Genomic DNA, 8,014 nt, shown 5'->3' on the forward strand with positions numbered 1-8,014 from the left:
GGCCTTCCACCCAGCCAGCCTCCATACCCAGCATTCTCCACACTTGTTCCAGGATTGCCTGGCCTGACTCCCGGGGAACCCTGCCACCCCAGAATGAAAGTCTGACACTTGGTCAGACGCTTTTAAAAGTCAGGCTCACGACTCCAACTCTGTGCACCTGATAAGTGGGGGAAAATCTAGGCCTAAAACTCTATACAAGTAGTCGAGGTGTTATCTCACCAAAGCCCTGTACAATTGCAGCAACATTAGCTTACTCCTGTGCTCCAATTAGTGTGCAGCTCTTTTGTTGCACTTGCAGTATGTTTTTGATTGCTGCTCAACCATGTACCCGCACACGCAGAGGGTATAGTGACTCCAACCTCCTTGCAATAAAGGTCAATGTATTATTTGCCTCCCTATTGCTTGCTGTAGCTGCATGTTAACTTCCTATGTTTTGTGTATAAGGACCCCAAATCCCTCTGAACAACATTTAACAGTTTTTTGCAATTTAAAAAAATATCCTGTTTTCAAATTCTTCTTTTCAATGTGAATAACCTTCCATTTTCCACATTTTATTTCATTTTCTTTCTCACTCATTAAGCGATCTATATCTGTTGGCAGGCTCCTTAAGTGGAATCTTCTGCCCCTGCCAGAACTTGATTTACAAATTGATGAGCTTAGCCCAGGCTCTTCTCAAGATCCGCTGCATGATCATCCCACATCTGGATTGTCTGACTAATTAAGGAAGGTGGACAAGATGACTTGTCGAAAGAAGGATTTCAAATTTATGGCATCGGTTACAAAGGCTCACCTTTGACCTTTGAGGCTGCAGCAACCGCAGGATTGGGGAGGAGAAGTAGGAAAGCTGATCTCTGAGTCTCCCATTTTTATCTGAAGTGCCTACTGCAGGATCTGCAGGAGAGACTGCAGTGAGGTGAGTTCTCCCAAGGACAGCAGGAAGAGAACAATCTCTCCATCCAAACAGGTAGATGGAAGTGGCCGAGGAATTCAGCAGCAGAAGAGTGCTCCATCCAAACTGGAGACAGTGCACCAAATAGATCCAGGACCTTAGGAGGAAAGGTGAGCAGCAGAACACCTTCAGGTGCCAAGACCTACATTTTGAATTTCCCAGCATTACGCTACACGTCTTGGACAACATACCTTGTAGTTCCATTCATTCCTCTCTCTCCGGGCACCTCACATCCCCATCTGAATAGCCAACACTCACATTCACCCTCAGTTAATGCTTTTTCATAGCCTTACCTCACAGTCACTGTCCACAAATGTTGTTCTTCCATTTTCTGCACATAAGCCATTAGGAACACTCATACCTCTCAGCTTTCTCTCCTTGCAGGAGAAGAGAACACAACCTCAGAGATACATAGAGACTCAGGAGCAGAGCAGGGGGCTTCCAGTGATGGGTACCTTATTGGCCACTGGTAATGAAGGCCAATCAGCTCCAGTGGGGATAAGGTCTAGTCCAGGGGACTGCAGATGTTACCAGTGGCACTGGTGCTCAGACGTGGTGAGAGAGCTGATCCTTTGCCTGTGATGGGGGTCTCTTGCCTTCTTCCAGCTGTATCTTGGTGGCCATCCCCTCTGCTCTGAGGAGTGGCATGTGACTGAGGAGAAGGCAGCTGGCGCAGTTCCTTCTGTTGGTGGTGTTGACAGTGGTATTGTTTCTGCTCTTGCCCTTCATCAAAGGTACAAGGTGGTGTTCCCATGCCATGGTGAATCTGGCAACAGGGAAATGCAGCTGAAGGCAAGTGAAGTGTTAAGACAGGTGAAGTACCTTCCAAGAAGTTGGCAATCATCTACCAAACAGTGATAACACTCCCTGAAAGAGAAAGTGCTTTGAACAACAGCCTGTCACTGGGCGAAGCTGGAGCTTTTTAGCTTCACTGATTAAAGGCTTCCCAGCCTGTCAGTCTCACTAAGAAGCTCATTTCACTATGCACTCTTCTTAGTGATCTGCTGAGTTACTGACAGGTAATGAAACAGTTCCCTGGCTGGGAAGGTCAAAATTTGAATTAAAGAAGCTCTTAATTGCATTTTAAATTGACTCATTTGGTTCCATGCCAAATCCAAAGGCCTCGGAACCTACCCCAGGGAAACCCAGAAAATGGTGGGATGATGTTAGGCCTGACCAGGCAACAGTTTCAGGGTACTTAACTCTTCATATTCAAATAAACCCACATCCCCTTTGTTAGGAAAATTTTTCTCTTTGTGCCTTCCTCATAGCTTATTTTCCCAGCTAGCTTTACATCATCAGCAAACACTTTACTCTATATTACTAATATAGATTGTGAACAGCTAAGGTTTCAGCATTAATCCTTGCAGCATCCCATTTGTAACAGCCTGACAACATGAAAATTACCCATTTATTCCTGATCCCTGTTTTTTGTCCTTTAACCAATCATCTACCCGTGCTAATGTATTACCCCAATCCCATGAGCTAATTTCTTGAGCCACAACATTTCATGTGATATCTTGTTGAATGTCTTTTGAAAATTCAAATATCCTACATTCACTGGCTCTCCTTTACATATCCTTCTCGTTATATTCTGAAAAAACTCAAATAGATTTATCAAACTGGATTTCCTTTTCTTAAAACTGTGTTGACTCTGCCTAGTAATATTATGTACAAACCAAATAACGTTGGACATCGGGTCTGAAGTTTTGTGTGCTTTTAGTCTCATTAATTTCTCCAGTACTTTTTCTTTATGAATTTTAGTTATTTTAAATTTCTCATTCTCATTATATCCTTGGTTCCCCATTATTTCTGCTACATTTTATGTGTCTTTTATTGTGAAGACAGAGGCAACATATTTGTTTAACGTCTCTGCCTAATCCTTATCCCACGTTATATTTTCTTCTGTCTCAGCTTCTAGGGATTTACATTTACTTTTGTTACTTCCTTTTTCACATACACATAGAAGCTCTTTTTTATATATATTTCTGGCTAGTTTAGTCTTATATACTGTTTTCTCCCTCTTTATTAATTTTTTGTTCAAATAAAACTCTCCCAATCCTCAGCCTTGAGACTCTTGTCTTATAAGCTTCTTCTTTTAACCTGGTGCCATCCTTAACCTCTTTTGTAGGCCATGGAATTAATATTTTTTTAAAAACTGGCACAGAGGAATTAGCACTGCCAGTCATAAAAAGCATATTGGTGACACTTATTGCAGGTCACAGTCAATGCTGACAATAGGCATCTGAATAGGAAGTTGTAGTGATGGATTACATTGAAGAAACCCTCAAAGAAAAAAGTACTAATGCATCAGTAGGATATCTGCCAGGCAATCAAGCAATTCTGCAGAGTCATGGATCATAGAATGGAAATTATTGAAAATGTCCTCCTTGATCACAATAGGCTTTTTTATCTCCAGATTGTCTGCATTGCAGTCCATTATTGCTAATAATATTCACATTCTAAAGGTGCTCTTGAATCCCCAATTATCTGTAAAGTCAGTGCAGGGGTTGAGGACAGGATCTGCTTAAGGATTAAACTCATCTATCAGGAAAGGTTTGTCCAAGGTAAGGGATGTCATCCACAGCGCTTTCCACCAGCCTCAAGCCTACTGGCTGCATTGAGCATATGAAAATTTGCCACAGAAATCTTTACACATCCAATTGAGAACAATAGCCCCAGGTATTCCAACCACTGGATTTACAAAAAAAAACTTGTATTTATATGGAGGCTTATTATTACTTACAGAAATTTTTCAAAGTCCTTCACTTATTATTTTGAAATATGGTTAGTATAACTGTGCAGGCAAATATAGCAGCCATTTTGCAACAGTAAGATTCCAGACACAGCAATGGCCATATTTAAACTTTCTTTTTGAGTGAAGGAGGAATGTTAGTTAAGGCACTGAAAAATATGCTTATTATTTCAGGTGAAATACTGAGGCAAAAACTAATAGTTGTCTACCCAAAGCAAAGGGATGGGTGCCTTAACAAACCAGCCTATTGCATGTGGCCAGAAGCTGTTTGGAGCCATCGACCAAAAAGGAGTGCTGGATTTAAGGAAAAAAGCAGCAAGCGGCAAGTGAAAAAAAATGCACAAAGCTCAATAAATCAAGGTCAATTCAGTCAGAATATAAACCTGACTTGGCTGGCAACCTAACTTTAGCTGGTGGAGTTCTTCAACAACAAGTTTACAGACCTTCCAGCATGTGTTTTATATACAGGTGCTTGGCAACAGATTTGCTGCAAAACATTGTGGATTAGCTACAGTGAGACTGCTTTGTATAAATTAACATCATTTTTCAGAGGCCAATGGCATTAATGCATGCACCAGGTGCTGCACCAACCCTTTAAAAGTGTTTCGTCTCACTGCTTTGGAAGTTCCTGTTGAATGTACTGAGGCCTACCCTACCCAATTTCACAAGCAGCTCAAGCTAACAACAAGGGCCCCTCTTCAAGTACACTAACACAGGATCAATATTAAAGGCTCTACATAAACACAGGGCAGAAGTAAAGAAGACAGCATGAAGGTACAATGGCTGGACAAATCAAGTAATATGTTCTGGGTGAGCAAAAGCAGAGTCAGTCCTGCCCACAAAAAGCAGGACAAGTCCAATCTGGCTAATTAACACTCTATCTGCCTATTCTCAACCATCAGCAAAATAATGGAAGATGTCATCAACAGTGCTATCAAGTGATACTTTTAAAGCAATAACCTGCTCACAAATGCAGAGTTGAGGGCCACTCATTTCCTGACCTCATTAAAGTCTTGGTCCAAACGTGGGCAAAAGAGCTAAATTCCTGAGGTGAGCTGCGAGTGACTGCATTAGACATCAAGACCAAGGGCAGAATTGTCCCAGAGTTGCACTAAGTGCAGAAGCAGGCAGAAAAAATGATGTTTTACCCGCTGGCCGCAATGGCGGGTTTTCGCACCATATTGTCCTCTTCCCGCCTTATTAATTTGCAGCCACAGGAAATACGCTGTTTCACTGGCGGGCAGCCTCCGACTTGGCAGCCACACCGTTGCCTCACCATTTCCTCATTCAGAGTGCCACATTTAAACTGCAGCTGTGCACACGCTTCTCAATGCTTGCATCTCAGGGTTCCCCCAGTGAAGACATGGTCCCAAAAGCCAAGGAAAGTGCAGCCCCCCCGTCGATTCAGTGGCATGTCCCTCGGACATCTTCTGGACACCGTGGAGGCCCACCGCGATGCCCTCTACCCCTACTCTGGCTGCAGGAGACCCATCAGTCTCACCACTCAAGCTTGGGGGGCTGGCAAAGGTGGTCAGTGCCGGTCAGCTAGTGCAGAAAACAGATGAATGTTCTCATCCGTGCTGCCACGATAAGGCAACCATCTCATCACTCTAAACCCACACATTCACTGGCATATCAGTCACTGCCAGCTCAAGGGACCTCACCATTCATTCTCTCACTCACACCCTCACATCTCCACCTGGCCTCATCTCCTCTGGAGACTGCCTCCTCAGCCATCACCATCTTGAGGCCACTTGCACAGATCAACATGTGCCCCCACACACACCCTGGGACACCCTCCTTCCCCAGGACAGCCCTCGCCCCACAGCTCTTCCCTTGCCTGTGGTGACTTCTTCCCCTTCCCCAAGCAAGCCCTAACCCAGCAGCCGTTTGAAAGCCACCCCTGCCTTATGGTTGAGCTGGTAGGTAGAGATCTGCCCGTTGGCCCCCCTAAAAGTGATGTGGTGCTGTCTGCAAAGCCTGACACTGATGACCACGGTGCTGCCTGAAGCAAGGTAGGCAAACAAACTTCAAAGTCCCAAGTGAAGTGCAGCTCACCAGGTGCACACCGCTTATGTACAATTGTGAAACACTTTAGCATGTTATTACGCTGACATGCCTGGATGATCCAGCGTGGGGGTGATGATTCCGGTGAGCAGAGCTTATCATAAGTTGCTGAAGTATTGAAATTAGGTTCCCTACCTGCGGCGGTGGGAAACATGGCCCGCCATTGAAGGGTGGAAGGGATGATTGCAAACTGGTTTCAAGATGGCATAAATCCAATCTTTAGTCTTCTCGCCATCATGACCTCACGCCCACCATGACACTCACTGCCAATGGGGCTGACGATTCTGCTCCAGGTCTGACAGTAAGTGGCCCTAACCAATTTGAAATCAATGGGAATCAGGGGGAAAGATCTCCACTGATAAAATCAAAGGAAGATGGTTGTGCTTGTTGGATGTCAATCATCTTAGTCCCAGGACATCACTGCAGAAGTTCCTTACAGTAATATTCTAGGCTAAACCACCTTCCATTGCTTCATAATGACTTTTCCTCCTACATAAGGTCAGAAGTGCAGACGTTCGCTGATGATTGCACAGTGATGATTGCACCATTTGTGACTCCTCAGATAATGAAGCAGTCTGTGCCCACATGCAAGCAAGACCTGGGCAATGTTCTACATTCATGTTTGGGCTGATAAGTTGTAAGTAACATTTGGACCACATTAGTGCCAGGCGATGATGATCTCCAACATTACCATAATTGAGATACCCATCATCAGCATCCTGCCAATAACCATTGACCAGAAACTTAACTTAACTTTCATATTTAAAACTGTGACTGCAAGAGCAGGTCAGAGGCTAGGAATTCTGTGGTGAATAACTCACCTCCCAACTCCCCAAGCCTGTTCACCATCTAAAGGCACAAGTCAGGAGTGTGATGGAACACTCTCCACTTGCCTGGATGAGTGCAACACCAACAACACTCAAGAAGCACAACACCATCCAAGGCGAAACAGCCTGCTTGATTGGTACCCTAATAACCACCTTAAACATTCACTCCCTCCACCACTGGCACAAAGTGGCTGCAGTGTATACCATCTACAAGATGCACAACAGCAAGTCAACAAGGCCCCTTTGATAGCACATTCCAAATCTACGACCTCTACCACCTAGAACATGGGCGGCAGGCACATGAAAACACTACCATCTGCAAGTTCCCCGCTAAGTCACACATCATCGTCACTTGCAATTATATCACTGTTCATTGTCACTAGGTCAACATCATGGTACTTGGTCCCTAACAGCACTGTGGATGTAGCTACACCAGATGGACAGCAGTTATTTAAGGAGATGCCTCACTGCCACCTTCTCAAGGGCAATTAGAGTTGGGGAGTAAATGCTGGGCCTGTCAGTAATGTGCACATTGCAAAAACAAGTAAAAAACTCTCCAAGATGCATAGTTTGGGGAGGCATGCCAAAAGTCTAACTACGTAAATAGATGTCAGCCTGGAGATGCACGATGAGCATGAGCTATGGTCACAGGAGACAAATATTATATCAGATAAAGAGGTGAAGTGAACTCCTGTTGAGAGACCAGTTTTGAGGGATTGTTCTAAAGAAAATGGGTGTTGGTACTGTGAAACTTTAAATAAAATGGTTGATAATGTTTACAATTTCATGGAGTTCTGAGTGCAGAAGGGCCAAGGGATAAGGAAAAGAGATAGAACTCATGTTAAAAGTTCAGTGAGTAGCTCAAACAACTGACCAGCTCAGCCAGCTGACCTTGCTATGGGTGTGTGCTGGCACCATCACACAAGTCTCGGAAAGAATGATGTTTGGGAAATCACAGACATTGAATGCATCTTTAGGTATTTGAAAAGGGAAATATTATCTAGGCCAATTGTGGGCCTATTTCAGGTGGAGGCAGGTGAATTTATAATGGAGAACAGGGAAATAGCTGAGGGACCAAACAATTACTTGGTGCAGGATTTTCCGAGCGCAACATTTGCAGGCATCATCTCAGGTAGGATGGGAAAATTTAGGGAGCCATTGAAAGTCAACGGCTCTCCAAATTTTTCCACCCCATCCGTGACGATGCCTGCTAGTTTCGGGGTCGGAAAATCCTGTCCTTTGTATCTGTCTTCACAGAAGAAAGTGCAGAAAATCTCCCAAAAATACTAGGCAACCAAGGGACTTGTGAAACTGAGGCACTGAAAGAAATTAATATTAGTAAAAAGGTAGTACTTGAAAAGTTAACTGGATTGAAGGTTGATAAATCCCCTGGACAGATGAGTGACATCCCAGAGT

Source organism: Carcharodon carcharias, chromosome 4, assembly GCF_017639515.1.
Source record: "Carcharodon carcharias isolate sCarCar2 chromosome 4, sCarCar2.pri, whole genome shotgun sequence".
NCBI lineage: Eukaryota > Metazoa > Chordata > Chondrichthyes > Lamniformes > Lamnidae > Carcharodon > Carcharodon carcharias.